Genomic DNA, 15,984 nt, shown 5'->3' with positions numbered 1-15,984 from the left:
ACCCCGCAGCACAGGACGCACATCCGGCTTCTTCACCTTGGATGGTCTGAGACCATGTAACCCCGCCAGCCCAGGACCTGCACATCCGGCTTCTTCACCTGCTGGATGGTCTGAGACCATGTAACCCCGCCAGCACAGGACCTGCACATCCGGCTTCTTCACCTGCTGGATGGTCTGAGACCATGTAACCCCGCCAGCCCAGGACCTGCACATCCGGCTTCTTCACCTGCTGGATGGTCTGAGACCATGTAACCCGCCAGCCAGGACCTGCACATCCGGCTTCTTCACCTGCAGGATGGTCTGGACCATGTAACCCCGCCAGTCCAGGACCTGCACATCCGGCTTCTTCACCTGCATGGATGGTCTGAGACCATGTAACCCCGCCAGCCCAGGACCTGCATCCGCTTCTTCTCACCTGCTGGATGGTCTGAGACCATGAACCCCGCCAGCCCAGGACCTGCACATCCGGCTTCTTCACCTGCTGGATGGTCTGAGACCATGTAACCCCGCCAGCCCAGGACCTGCACATCCGGCTTCTTCACCTGCTGGATGGTCTGAGACCATTAACCCCGCCAGCCAGGACCTGCACATCCGGCTTCTTCACCTGCTGGATGGTCTGAGACCATGTAACCCCGCCAGCCCAGGACCTGCACATCCGCTTCTTCACCTGCAGGATGGTCTGAGACCATGTAACCCCGCCAGCCCAGGACCTGCACATCCGGCTTCTTCACCTGCTGGATGGTCTGAGACCATGTAACCCCGCCAGCCCAGGACCTGCACATCGGCTTCTTCACCTGCTGGATGGTCTGAGACCATGTAACCCCGCCAGCCAGGACCTGCACATCCGGCTTCTTCACCTGCAGGATGGTCTGAGACCATGTAACCCCGCCAGCCCAGGACCTGCACATCCGGCTTCTTCACCTGCAGGATGGTCTGAGACCATGTAACCCCGCCAGCCCAGGACCTGCACATCCGGCTTCTTCACCTGCAGGATGGTCTGAGACCATGTAACCCCGCCAGCCCAGGACCTGCACATCCGGCTTCTTCACCTGCTGGATGGTCTGAGACCATGTAACCCCGCCAGCCCAGGACCTGCACATCCGGCTTCTTCACCTGTGATGGTCTGAGACCATGTAACCCCGCCAGCCCAGGACCTGCACATCCGGCTTCTTCACCTGCTGGATGGTCTGAGACCATGTAACCCCGCCAGCCCAGGACCTGCACATCCGGCTTCTTCACCTGCTGGATGGTCTGAGACCATGTAACCCCGCCAGCCCAGGACCTGCACATCCGGCTTCTTCACCTGCGGATGGTCTGAGACCATGTAACCCGCCCAGCCCAGGACCTGCACATCCGGCTTCTTCACCTGCTGGATGGTCTGAGACCATGTAACCCCGCCAGCCCAGGACCTGCACATCCGCTTCTTCACCTGCGGATGGTCTGAGACCATGTAACCCCCCAGCCCAGGACCTGCAATCCGGCTTCTTCACCTGCTGGATGGTCTGAGACCATGTAACCCCGCCAGCCCAGGACCTGCACATCCGGCTTCTTCACCTGCTGGATGGTCTGAGACCATGTAACCCCGCCAGCCCAGGACCTGCACATCCGGCTTCTTCACCTGCTGGATGGTCTGAGACCATGTAACCCCGCCAGCCCAGGACCTGCACATCCGGCTTCTTCACCTGCTGGATGGTCTGAGACCATGTAACCCCGCCAGCCCAGGACCTGCACATCGCTTCTTCACCTGCTGGATGGTCTGAGACCATGTAACCCCGCCAGCCCAGGACCTGCACATCCGGCTTCTTCACCTGCGGATGGTCTGAGACCATGTACCCCGCCAGCCAGGACCTGCACATCCGGCTTCTTCACCTGCTGGATGGTCTGAGACCATGTAACCCCGCCAGCCCAGGACCTGCACATCCGGCTTCTTCACCTGCTGGATGGTCTGAGACCATGTAACCCCGCCAGCCCGGACCTGCACATCCGGCTTCTTCACCTGCTGGATGGTGAGACCAGTAACCCCGCCAGCCCAGGACCTGCACATCCGGCTTCTTCACCTGCAGGATGGTCTGAGACCATGTAACCCCGCCAGCCCAGGACCTGCACATCCGGCTTCTTCACCTGCTGGATGGTCTGAGACCATGTAACCCCGCCAGCCCAGGACCTGCACATCCGGCTTCTTCACCTGCAGGATGGTCTGAGACCATGTAACCCCGCCAGCCCAGGACCTGCACATCCGGCTTCTTCACCTGCTGGATGGTCTGAGACCATGTAACCCCGCCAGCCCAGGACCTGCACATCCGGCTTCTTCACCTGCTGGATGGTCTGAGACCATGTAACCCCGCCAGCCCAGGACCTGCACATCCGGCTTCTTCACCTGCAGGATGGTCTGAGACCATGTAACCCCGCCAGCCCAGGACCTGCACATCCGGCTTCTTCACCTGCAGGATGGTCTGAGACCATGTAACCCCGCCAGCCCAGGACCTGCACATCCGGCTTCTTCACCTGCTGGATGGTCTGAGACCATGTAACCCCGCCAGCCCAGGACCTGCACATCCGGCTTCTTCACCTGCTGGATGGTCTGAGACCATGTAACCCCGCCAGCCCAGGACCTGCACATCCGGCTTCTTCACCTGCTGGATGGTCTGAGACCATGTAACCCCGCCAGCCCAGGACCTGCACATCGGCTTCTTCACCTGCTGGATGGTCTGAGACCATGTAACCCCGCCAGCCCAGGACCTGCACATCCGGCTTCTTCACCTGCTGGATGGTCTGAGACCATGTAACCCCGCCAGCCCAGGACCTGCACATCCGGCTTCTTCACCTGCTGGATGGTCTGAGACCATGTAACCCCGCCAGCCCAGGACCTGCACATCCGGCTTCTTCACCTGCTGGATGGTCTGAGACCATGTAACCCCGCCAGCCCAGGACCTGCACATCCGGCTTCTTCACCTGCTGGATGGTCTGAGACCATGTAACCCCGCCAGCCAGGACCTGCACATCCGGCTTCTTCACCTGCTGGATGGTCTGAGACCATGTAACCCCGCCAGCCAGGACCTGCACATCCGGCTTCTTCACCTGCTGGATGGTCTGAGACCATGTAACCCCGCCAGCCCAGGACCTGCACATCCGCTTCTTCACCTGCTGGATGGTCTGAGACCATGTAACCCCGCCAGCCCAGGACCTGCACATCCGGCTTCTTCACCTGCGGATGGTCTGAGACCATGTAACCCCGCCAGCCCAGGACCTGCACATCCGGCTTCTTCACCTGCTGGATGGTCTGAGACCATGTAACCCCGCCAGCCCAGGACCTGCACATCCGGCTTCTTCACCTGCTGGATGGTCTGAGACCATGTAACCCCGCCAGCCCAGGACCTGCACATCCGGCTTCTTCACCTGCTGGATGGTCTGAGACCATGTAACCCGCCAGCCCAGGACCTGCACATCCGGCTTCTTCACCTGCTGGATGGTCTGAGACCATGTAACCCCGCCAGCCCAGGACCTGCACATCCGGCTTCTTCACCTGCTGGATGGTCTGAGACCTGTAACCCCGCCAGCCCAGGACCTGCACATCCGGCTTCTTCACCTGCTGGATGGTCTGAGACCATGTAACCCCGCCAGCCCAGGACCTGCACATCCGGCTTCTTCACCTGCTGGATGGTCTGAGACCATGTAACCCCGCCAGCCCAGGACCTGCACATCCGGCTTCTTCACCTGCGGATGGTCTGAGACCATGTAACCCCGCCAGCCCAGGACCTGCACATCCGGCTTCTTCACCTGCAGGATGGTCTGAGACCAGTAACCCCGCCAGCCCAGGACCTGCACATCGGCTTCTTCACCTGCTGGATGGTCTGAGACCATGTAACCCCGCCAGCCCAGACCTGCACATCCGGCTTCTTCACCTGCTGGATGGTCTGAGACCATGTAACCCGCCAGCCCAGGACCTGCCCTCCGGCTTCTTCACCTGCTGGATGGTCTGAGACCATGTAACCCCGCCAGCCCAGGACCTGCACATCCGGCTTCTTCACCTGCATGGATGGTCCTGAGACCATGTAACCCCGCCAGCCCAGGACCTGCACATCCGGCTTCTTCACCTGCGGATGGTCTGAGACCATGTAACCCCGCCAGCCCAGGACCTGCACATCCGGCTTCTTCACCTGCCGGATGGTCTGAGACCATGTAACCCCGCCAGCCCAGGACCTGCACATCCGGCTTCTTCACCTGCTGGATGGTCTGAGACCATGTAACCCCGCCAGCCCAGGACCTGCACATCCGGCTTCTTCACCTGCAGGATGGTCTGAGACCATGTAACCCCGCCAGCCCAGGACCTGCACATCCGGCTTCTTCACCTGCGGATGGTCTGAGACCATGTAACCCGCCAGCCCAGGACCTGCACATCCGGCTTCTTCACCTGCGGATGGTCTGAGACCATGTAACCCCGCCAGCCCAGGACCTGCACATCCGGCTTCTTCACCTGCAGGATGGTCTGAGACCATGTAACCCCGCCAGCCCAGGACCTGCACATCCGGCTTCTTCACCTGCTGGATGGTCTGAGACCATGTAACCCCGCCAGCCCAGGACCTGCACATCCGGCTTCTTCACCTGCTGGATGGTCTGAGACCATGTAACCCCGCCAGCCCAGGACCTGCACATCCGGCTTCTTCACCTGCGGATGGTCTGAGACCATGTAACCCCGCCAGCCCAGGACCTGCACATCCGGCTTCTTCACCTGAGTGTCTGAGACCATGAACCCGCCAGCCCAGGACCTGCACATCCGGCTTCTTCACCTGCTGGATGGTCTGAGACCATGTAACCCCGCCAGCCAGGACCTGCACATCCGGCTTCTTCACCTGCGGATGGTCTGAGACCATGTAACCCCGCCAGCCCAGGACCTGCACATCCGGCTTCTTCACCTGCGGATGGTCTGAGACCATGTAACCCCGCCAGCCCAGGACCTGCACATCCGGCTTCTTCACCTGCGGATGGTCTGAGACCATGTAACCCCGCCAGCCCAGGACCTGCACATCCGCTTCTTCACCTGCTGGATGGTCTGAGACCATGTAACCCCGCCAGCCCAGGACCTGCACATCCGGTTCTTCACCTGCTGGATGGTCTGAGACCATGTAACCCCGCCAGCCCAGGACCTGCACATCCGGCTTCTTACCTGCTGGATGGTCTGAGACCATGTAACCCCGCCAGCCAGGACCTGCACATCCGGCTTCTTCACCTGCTGGATGGTCTGAGACCATGTAACCCCGCCAGCCAGGACCTGCACATCCGGCTTCTTCACCTGCTGGATGGTCTGAGACCATGTAACCCCGCCAGCCCAGGACCTGCACATCCGGCTTCTTCACCTGCTGGATGGTCTGAGACCATGTAACCCCGCCAGCCAGGACCTGCACATCCGGCTTCTTCACCTGCTGGATGGTCTGAGACCATGTAACCCCGCCAGCCCAGGACCTGCACATCCGGCTTCTTCACCTGCTGGATGGTCTGAGACCATGTAACCCCGCCAGCCCAGGACCTGCACATCCGGCTTCTTCACCTGCGGATGTCTGAGACCATGTAAACCCCCAGCCCAGGACCTGCACATCCGGCTTCTTCACCTGCGGATGGTCTTGGACCATGTAACCCCGCCAGCCCAGGACCTGCACATCCGGCTTCTTCACCTGCATGGATGGTCTGAGACCTGTAACCCCGCAGCCCAGGACCTGCACATCCGGCTTCTTCACCTGCAGGATGGTCTGAGACCATGTAACCCCGCCAGCCCAGGACCTGCACATCCGGCTTCTTCACCTGCAGGATGGTCTGAGACCATGTAACCCCGCCAGCCCAGGACCTGCACATCCGGCTTCTTCACCTGCAGGATGGTCTGAGACCAGTAACCCCGCCAGCCCAGGACCTGCACATCCGGCTTCTTCACCGCTGGATGGTCTAGACCAGTAACCGCCAGCCCGGACCTGCACATCCGGCTTCTTCACCTGCTGGATGGTCTGAGACCATGTAACCCCGCCAGCCAGGACCTGCACATCCGGCTTCTTCACCTGCAGGATGGTCTGAGACCATGTAACCCCGCCAGCCCAGGACCTGCACATCCGGCTTCTTCACCTGCTGGATGGTCCTGAGACCATGTAACCCGCCAGCCAGGACCTGCACATCCGGCTTCTTCACCTGCTGGATGGTCTGAGACCATGTAACCCCGCCACCCAGGACCTGCACCATCCGCTTCTTCACCTGCTGGATGGTCTGAGACCATGTAACCCCGCCAGCCCAGGACCTGCACATCCGGCTTCTTCACCTGCGGATGGTCTGAGACCATGTACCCCGCCAGCCCAGGACCTGCACATCCGTTCTTCACCTGCTGGATGGTCTGAGACCATGTAACCCCGCCAGCCCAGGACCTGCACATCCGGTTCTTCACCTGCTGGATGGTCTGAGACCATGTAACCCGCCAGCCCAGGACCTGCACATCCGGCTTCTTCACCTGCTGAATGGTCTGAGACCATGTAACCCCGCCAGCCCAGGACCTGCACATCCGGCTTCTTCACCTGCGGATGGTCTGAGACCATGTAACCCCGCCAGCCCAGGACCTGCACATCCGGCTTCTTCACCTGCTGGATGGTCTGAGACCATGTAACCCCGCCAGCCCAGGACCTGCACATCCGGCTTCTTCACCTGCGGATGGTCTGAGACCATGTAACCCCGCCAGCCCAGGACCTGCACATCCGGCTTCTTCACCTGCAGGATGGTCTGAGACCATGTAACCCCGCCAGCCAGGACCTGCACATCCGGCTTCTTCACCTGCGGATGGTCTGAGACCATGTAACCCCGCCAGACCCAGGACCTGCACATCCGGCTTCTTCACCTGAGGATGGTCTGAGACCTGCTAACCCCGCCAGCCCAGGACCTGCACATCCGGCTTCTTCACCTGCTGGATGGTCTGAGACCATGTAAACCCCGCCAGCCCAGGACCTGCACATCCGGCTTCTTCACCTGCTGGATGGTCTGAGACCATGTAACCCCGCCAGCCCAGGACCTGCACATCCGGCTTCTTCACCTGCTGGATGGTCTGAGACCATGTAACCCCGCCAGCCCAGACCTGCACATCCGGCTTCTTCACCTGCGGATGGTCTGAGACCATGTAACCCCGCCAGCCCAGGACCTGCACATCCGGCTTCTTCACCTGCTGGATGGTCTGAGACCATGTAACCCCGCCAGCCCAGGACCTGCACATCCGGCTTCTTCACCTGCAGGATGGTCTGAGACCATGTAACCCCGCCAGCCCAGGACCTGCACATCCGGCTTCTTCACCTGCTGGATGGTCTGAGACCATGTAACCCCGCCAGCCCAGGACCTGCACATCCGGCTTCTTCACCTGTGGATGGTCTGAGACCATGTAACCCCGCAGCCCAGGACCTGCACATCCGGCTTCTTCACCTGCTGGATGGTCTGAGACCATGTAACCCCGCCAGCCCAGGACCTGCACATCCGGCTTCTTCACCTGCTGGATGGTCTGAGACCATGTAACCCCGCCAGCCCAGACCTGCACATCCGGCTTCTTCACCTGATGGATGGTCTGAGACCATGTAAACCCGCCCAGCCCAGGACCTGCACATCCGGCTTCTTCACCTGCTGGATGGTCTGAGACCATGTAACCCCGCCAGCCCAGGACCTGCACATCCGGCTTCTTCACCTGCTGGATGGTCTGAGACCATGTAACCCCGCCAGCCCAGGACCTGCACATCCGGCTTCTTCACCTGCGGATGGTCTGAGACCATGTAACCCCGCCAGCCCAGGACCTGCACATCCGGCTTCTTCACCTGCAGGATGGTCTGAGACCATGTAACCCCGCCAGCCCAGGACCTGCACATCGGCTTCTTCACCTGCAGGATGTCTGAGACCAAGTAACCCGCCAGCCCAGGACCTGCACATCCGGCTTCTTCACCTGCTGGATGGTTGAGACCATGTAAACCCGCCAGCCCAGGACCTGCACATCCGGCTTCTTCACCTGCTGGATGGTCTGAGACCATGTACACCGCCAGCCCAGGACCGCACATCCGGCTCTTCACCTGCGGATGGTCTGAGACCATGTAACCCCGCCAGCCGACCTGCACATCCGGCTTCTTCACCGCAGGATGGTCTGAGACATGTAACCCCGCCAGCCCAGGACCTGCGCTCCGGCTTCTTCACCTGCAGGATGGTCTGAGACCATGTAACCCCGCCAGCCCAGGACCTGCACATCCGGCTTCTTCACCTGCATGGATGGTCTGAGACCATGTAACCCCGCCAGCCCAGGACCTGCACATCCGGCTCTTCACCTGCTGGATGGTCTGAGACCATGTAACCCCGCCAGCCAGGACCTGCACATCGGCTTCTTCACCTGCAGGATGGTCTGGACCATGTAACCCCGCCAGCCCAGGACCTGCACATCGGCTTCTTCACCTGCTGGATGGTCTGAGACCATGTAACCCGCCAGCCCAGGACCTGCACATCCGGCATCTTCACCTGCAGGATGGTCTGAGACCATGTAACCCCGCCAGCCCAGGACCTGCACATCCGGCTTCTTCACCTGCAGGATGGTCTGAGACCATGTAACCCCGCCAGCCCAGGACCTGCACATCCGGCTTCTTCACTGCTGGAGGATGGTCTGAGACCATGTAACCCCGCCAGCCAAGGACCTGCACATCCGGCTTCTTCACCTGCGGATGGTCTGAGACCATGTAACCCCGCCAGCCCAGGACCTGCACATCCGGCTTCTTCACCTGCAGGATGGTCTGAGACCATGAAACCCGCCAGCCCAGGACCTGCACATCGGCTTTTCACCTGCATGGATGGTCTGAGACCATGTAACCCGCAGCCCAGGACCTGCACATCCGGCTTCTTCACCTGCTGGATGGTCTGAGACCATGTAACCCCGCCAGCAGGACTGCACATCCGGCTTCTTCACCTGCTGGATGGTCTGAGACCATGTAACCCCGCCAGCCCAGGACCTGCACATCCGGCTTCTTCACCGCTGGATGGTCTGAGACCATGTAACCGCCAGCCCAGGACCTGCACATCCGGCTTCTTCACCTGCTGGATGGTCTGAGACCATGTACCCCGCCAGCCAGGACCTGCACATCCGGCTTCTTCACCTGCTGGATGGTCTGAGACCATGTAACCCCGCCAGCCCAGGACCTGCACATCCGGCTTCTTCACCTGCAGGATGGTCTGAGACAGTGTAACCCCGCCAGCCCAGGACCTGCACATCCGGCTTCTTCACCTGCGGATGGTCTGAGACCATGTAACCCCGCCAGCCCAGGACCTGACATCCGGCTTCTTCACCTGCGGATGGTCTGAGACCATGTAAACCCGCCAGCCCAGGACCGCACATCCGGCTTCTTCACCTGCTGGATGGTCTGAGACCATGTAACCCGCCAGCCCAGACCTGCACATCCGGCTTCTTCACCCTGCTGGATGGTCTGAGACCAGTAACCCCGCCAGCCCAGGACCTGCACATCCGGCTTCTTCACCTGCTGGATGGTCTGAGAACATGTAACCCGCCAGCCCAGGACCTGCACATCCGGCTTCTTCACCTGCAGGATGGTCGAGACCTGTAACCCGCCAGCCCAGGACCTGCACATCCGGCTCTTCACCTGCAGGATGGTCTGGACATGTAACCCCGCCAGCCCAGGACCTGCCATCCGGCTTCTCACCTGGGATGGTCTGAGACCATGTAACCCCGCCAGCCCAGGACCTGCACATCCGGCTTCTTCACCTGGTGGATGGTCTGAGACCATGTAACCCCGCCAGCCCAGGGACCTGCACATCCGGCTTCTTCACTGCTGGATGGTCTGAGACCATGTAACCCCGCAGCCCAGGAACTGCACATCCGGCTTCTTCACCTGCAGGATGGTCTGAGACCATGTAACCCGCCAGCCCAGGACCTGCACATCCGGCTTTCACCTGAGGATGGTCTGAGACCATGTTAACCCGCCAGCCAGGACCTGCACCTCCGGCTTCTTCACCTGCAGGATGGTCTGAGACCATGTAACCCCGCCAGCCCAGGACCTGCACATCCGGCTTCTTCACCTGCTGGATGGTCTGAGACCATGTAACCCCGCCAGCCAGGACCTGCACATCCGGCTTCTTCACCTGGGATGGTCTGAGACCATGTAACCCCGCCAGCCCAGGACCTGCACATCGGCTTCTTCACCTGCAGGATGGTCTGAGACCATGTAACCCGCCAGCCAGGACCTGCACATCCGGCTTCTCACCTGCATGGATGGTCTGAGACCATGTAACCCCGCACCAGGACCTGCACATCCGGCTTCTTCACCTGCGGATGTCTGAGACCATGTAACCCGCCAGCCCAGGACCTGCACATCCGGCTTCTTCACCTGCCTGGATGGTCTGAGACCATGTAACCCCCCCAGCCCAGGACCTGCACATCCGGCTTCTTCACCTGCAGGATGGTCTGAGACCATGTAACCCCGCAGCCCAGGACCTGCACATCCGGCTTCTTCACCTGGGATGGTCTGAGACCATGTAACCCCCCAGCCCAGGACCTGCACATCCGGCTTCTTCACCTGCATGGTCTGAGACCATGTAAACCCCGCCAGCCCAGGACCTGCACATCCGGCTCTTCACCTGCGGATGGTCTGAGACCATGTAACCCCGCCAGCCCAGGACTGCACATCGGCTTCTTCACCTGCGGATGGTCTGAGACCAGTAACCCCGCCAGCCCAGGACCTGCACATCCGGCTCTTCACCTGCGGATGGTCTGGGACCATGTAACCCCGCCAGCCAGGACCTGCACAATCGGCTTCTTCACTGCTGGATGGTCTGAGACCAGTAACACACACGCCAGCCCAGGACCTGCACATACGGTTCTTCACCTGCTGGATGGTCTGAGACCATGAACCCCGCCAGCCAGGACCTGCCAATCCGGCTTCTTCACCTGCAGGGGTCTGAGACCATGTAACCCCGCCAGCCCAGGACCTGCACATCCGGCTTCTTCACCTGCGGATGGTCTGAGACCATGTAACCCCGCCAGCCCAGGACCTGCACATCGGCTTCTTCACCTGCTGGATGGTCTGAGACCATGTAACCCCGCCAGCCAGGACCTGCACATCCGGCTTCTTCACCTGCTGGATGGTCTGAGACCATGTAACCCCGCAGCCAGGACCTGCACATCCGGCTTCTTCACCTGCTGGATGGTCTGAGACCATGTAACCCCGCCAGCCCAGGACCTGCACATCCGGTTCTTCACCTGCTGGATGGTCTGAGACCATGTAACCCCGCCAGCCCAGGACCTGCACATCCGGCTTCTTCACCTGCGGATGGTCTGAGACCATGTAACCCCGCCAGCCCAGGACCTGCACATCCGGCTTCTTCACCTGCTGGGTGGTCTGAGACCATGTAACCCCCCAGCCCAGGACCTGCACATCCGGCTTCTTCACCTGCTGGATGGTCTGAGACCATGTAACCCGCCAGCCCAGGACCTGCAAATCCGGCTTCTTCACCTGCTGGATGGTCTGAGACCATGTAACCCCGCCAGCCCAGGACCTGCACATCCGGCTTCTTCACCTGCAGGATGGTCTGAGACCATGTAACCCCGCCAGCCCAGGACCTGCACATCCGGCTTCTTCACCTGCAGGATGGTCTGAGACCATGTAACCGCCCAGCCCAGGACCTGCACATCCGGCTTCTTCACCTGCTGGATGGTCTGAGACCATGCACCCGCCAGCCAGGACCTGCACATCCGGCTTCTTCACCTGCTGGATGGTCTGAGACCATGTAACCCGCCAGCCCAGGACCTGCACATCCGGCTTCTTCACCTGCTGGATGGTCTGAGACCATGTAAACCCGCCAGCCCAGGACTGCACATCCGGCTTCTTCACCTGCAGGATGGTCTGAGACCATGTAACCCGCCAGCCCAGGACCTGCACATCCGGCTTCTTCACCTGCAGGATGGTCTGAGACCATGTAACCCGCCAGCCCAGGACCTGCACATCCGGCTTCTCACCTGCAGGATGGCTGAGACCATGTAACCCCGCCAGCCCAGGACCTGCACATCCGGCTTCTTCACCTGCGGATGGTCTGAGACCATGTAACCCCGCAGCCCAGGACCTGCACATCCGGCTTCTTCACCTGCTGGATGGTCTGAGACCATGTAACCCCGCCAGCCAGGACCTGCACATCCGGCTTCTTCACCTGCTGGATGGTCTGAGACCATGTAACCCCGCCAGCCAGGACCTGCACATCCGGCTTCTTCACCTGTGGATGGTCTGAGACCATGTAACCGCCAGCCCAGGACCTGCACATCCGGCTTCTTCACCTGCAGGATGGTCTGAGACCATGTAACCCCGCCAGCCCAGGACCTGCACATCCGGCTTCTTCACCTGCAGGATGGTCTGAGACACATGTAACCCCGCCAGCCCAGGACCTGCACATCCGGCTTCTTCACCTGCAGGATGGTCTGAGACCATGTAAACCCGCCAGCCCAGGACTGCACATCCGGCTTCTTCACCTGCAGATGGTCTGAGACCATGTAACCCCGCCAGCCCAGGACCTGCACATCCGGCTTCTTCACCTGCTGGATGGTCTGAGACCATGTAACCCCGCCAGCCCAGGACTGCACATCCGGCTTCTTCACTGCGGATGGTCTGAGACCATGTAACCCCGCCAGCCCAGGACCTGCACATCCGGCTTCTTCACCTGCTGGATGGTCTGAGACCATGTAACCCCGCCAGCCCAGGACCTGCACATCCGGCTTCTTCACCTGCGATGGTCTGAGACCATGTAACCCCGCCAGCCAGGACCTGCACATCCGGCTTCTTCACTGCTGGATGGTCTGAGACCATGTAACCCCGCCAGCCCAGGACCTGCACATCCGTTCTTCACCTGCTGGATGGTCTGAGACCATGTAACCCCGCCAGCCCAGGACCTGCACATCCGGCTTCTTCACCTGCTGGATGGTCTGAGACCATGTAACCCCGCCAGCCCAGGACCTGCACATCCGGCTTCTTCACCTGCTGGATGGTCTGAGACCATGTAACCCCGCCAGCCCAGGGCCTGCACATCCGGCTTCTTCACCTGCTGGATGGTCTGAGGACCATGTAACCCGCCAGCCCAGGACCTGCACATCCGGCTTCTTCACCTGCTGGATGGGCTGAGACCATGTAACCCGCCAGCCCAGGACCTGCACATCCGGCTTCTTCACTGCTGGATGGTCTGAGACCATGTAACCCCGCCAGCCCAGGACCTGCACATCCGGCTTCTTCACCTGCTGGATGGTCTGAGACCATGTAACCCCGCCAGCCCAGGACCTGCACATCCGGCTTCTTCACCTGCAGGATGGTCTGAGACCATGTAACCCGCCAGCCAGGACCTGCACATCCGGCTTCTTCACCTGCAGGATGGTCTGAGACCATGTAACCCCGCCAGCCCAGGACCTGCACATCCGGCTCTTCACCTGCAGGATGGTCTGAGACCATGTAACCCGCCAGCCCAGGACTGCACATCCGGCTTCTTCACCTGCTGGATGGTCTGAGACCATGTAACCCCGCCAGCCAGGACCTGCACATCCGGCTTCTTCACCTGCTGGATGGTCTGAGACCATGTAACCCCGCCAGCCCAGGACCTGCACATCCGGCTTCTTCACCTGCTGGATGGTCTGAGACCATGTAACCCCGCCAGCCAGGACCTGCACATCCGGCTTCTTCACCTGCTGGATGGTCTGAGACCATGTAACCCCGCCAGCCCAGGACCTGCACATCCGGCTTCTTCACCTGCTGGATGGTCTGAGACCATGTAACCCCGCCAGCCCAGGACCTGCACATCCGGCTTCTTCACCTGCAGGATGGTCTGAGACCATGTAACCCCGCCAGCCCAGGACCTGCACATCCGGCTTCTTCACCTGCTGGATGGTCTGAGACCATGTAACCCCGCCAGCCCAGGACCTGCACATCCGGCTTCTTCACCTGCAGATGGTCTGAGACCATGTAACCCCGCCAGCCAGGACCTGCACATCCGGCTTCTTCACCTGCAGGATGGTCTGAGACCATGTAACACCGCCAGCCCAGGACCTGCACATCCGGCTTCTTCACCTGCAGGATGGTCTGAGACCATGTAACCCCCCGCCAGCCCAGGACCTGCACATCCGGCTTCTTCACCTGCTGGATGGTCTGAGACCATGTAACACCCGCCAGCCAGGACCTGCACATCCGGCTTCTTCACCTGCTGGATGGTCTGAGACCATGTAACCCCGCCAGCCCAGGACCTGCACATCCGGCTTCTTCACCTGCTGGATGGTCTGAGACCATGTAACCCCGCCAGACCAGGACCTGCACATCCGGCTTCTTCACCTGCAGGATGGTCTGAGACCATGTAACCCCGCCAGCCCAGGACCTGCACATCCGGCTTCTCACCTGCAGGATGGTCTGAGACCATGTAACCCCGCCAGCCCAGGACCTGCACATCCGGCTTCTTCACCTGCTGGATGGTCTGAGACATGTAACCCGCAGCCCAGGACCTGCACATCCGGCTTCTTCACCTGCAGGATGGTCTGAGACCATGTAACCCCGCCAGCCCAGGACCTGCACATCCGGCTTCTTCACCTGCAGGATGGTCTGAGACCATGCACCCAGACAGCTGATGAAACTGAGAAGTATTTCTGTCTTTAATAAAGCCCTTTTGTGGGGAAAAACTCATTCCGAGTGGCTGGGCCTATGCACTCCCAGGCACAACCATGGCTGCGCCCCTGCCCAGTCATGTGAAATCCATTGATTAGATTGTTGCGTATATATTTTTGTTCAGTATACATATCTACCTCAATTACCTCATACCCCCATATGGACTCGGTACCCTGCGTATATAGCCAAGTTATCGTTACTCATTGTGCATTTATTCCTTGTTATTATTTTTCTATTATTTGAAATGGTTCTCTCTGCATGGTTGAAAAAAATTATGGTTTTGTCACATATACCAGATAGGGACAGTGAAATGTGTTGTTTTATAGGGTCAGCCATAGGCAAACAATATTTGATTTGATCTAGTGCAGCACGACCACAATGGAGCTTTGCCGACACCAACTGGTCAGAATTGAGTACTGCACTGAGAAATGTGATTTTTGTATTACTGCAATATTATTTCTCTAGTCTAAGATATTGGGGGTTTATTTCAAAAATATGTTTACTTAACTAGGCATATCAGTTAAGAACAAATTCTTATTTACAATGACTGCCTACCAGGGAACAGTGGGTTAAACTGCTTTGTTCGGGGGCAGAACAACAGATTTTTACCTTATCAACTCAGGGATTCGATCCAGAAACCTTTCGGTTACTGGCCCAACACTCTAACCACTAGGCTACCTGTTATAAGCTGAGATATGGAATTGTTTTAAGACCGTCATACTATGGATCAGTTAGCTTTTTGACTTTGGCCTTAAGTACCAAATCCCATTGAATAACATTCATAAATGGCAAAATATTTATTTAAAAAATCATACGGAATAATGTTTTGAAGTGTCTGTCCTATATCTAGGATATATAAGACAGCTCAGGATATATATACATCTCCTGAACTGTGTGTGTGTGATATACATATATATACACACACACACACACACACACACACACACACACACACACACACACACACACACACACACACACACACACACACACACACACACACACACACACACATATATACAGTGGGGAGAACTGTGTGTATGCAAATGAATTACTTAAAAATCATACAATGTGATTTTCTGGATTTTTGTTTTAGATTCCGTCTCTCACAGTTGAAGTGTACCTATGATAAAAATTACAGACCTCTACATGCTTTGTAAGTAGGAAAACCTGCAAAATCGGCAGTGTTTCAAATACTTGTTCTCCCCACTGTACATACAGAGCATTTGAAAAATGTTCAACTTTCTCCATATTTTGTTACGTTACCGCCATATTCTAAAATGGATACAATTATTTATTTTTCCTCAAC

Source organism: Salvelinus namaycush, chromosome 24 (genome assembly GCF_016432855.1).
Source record: "Salvelinus namaycush isolate Seneca chromosome 24, SaNama_1.0, whole genome shotgun sequence".
Classification (NCBI taxonomy): Eukaryota; Metazoa; Chordata; class Actinopteri; order Salmoniformes; family Salmonidae; genus Salvelinus; species Salvelinus namaycush.
Note: the sequence above shows the minus strand (reverse complement) of the source record.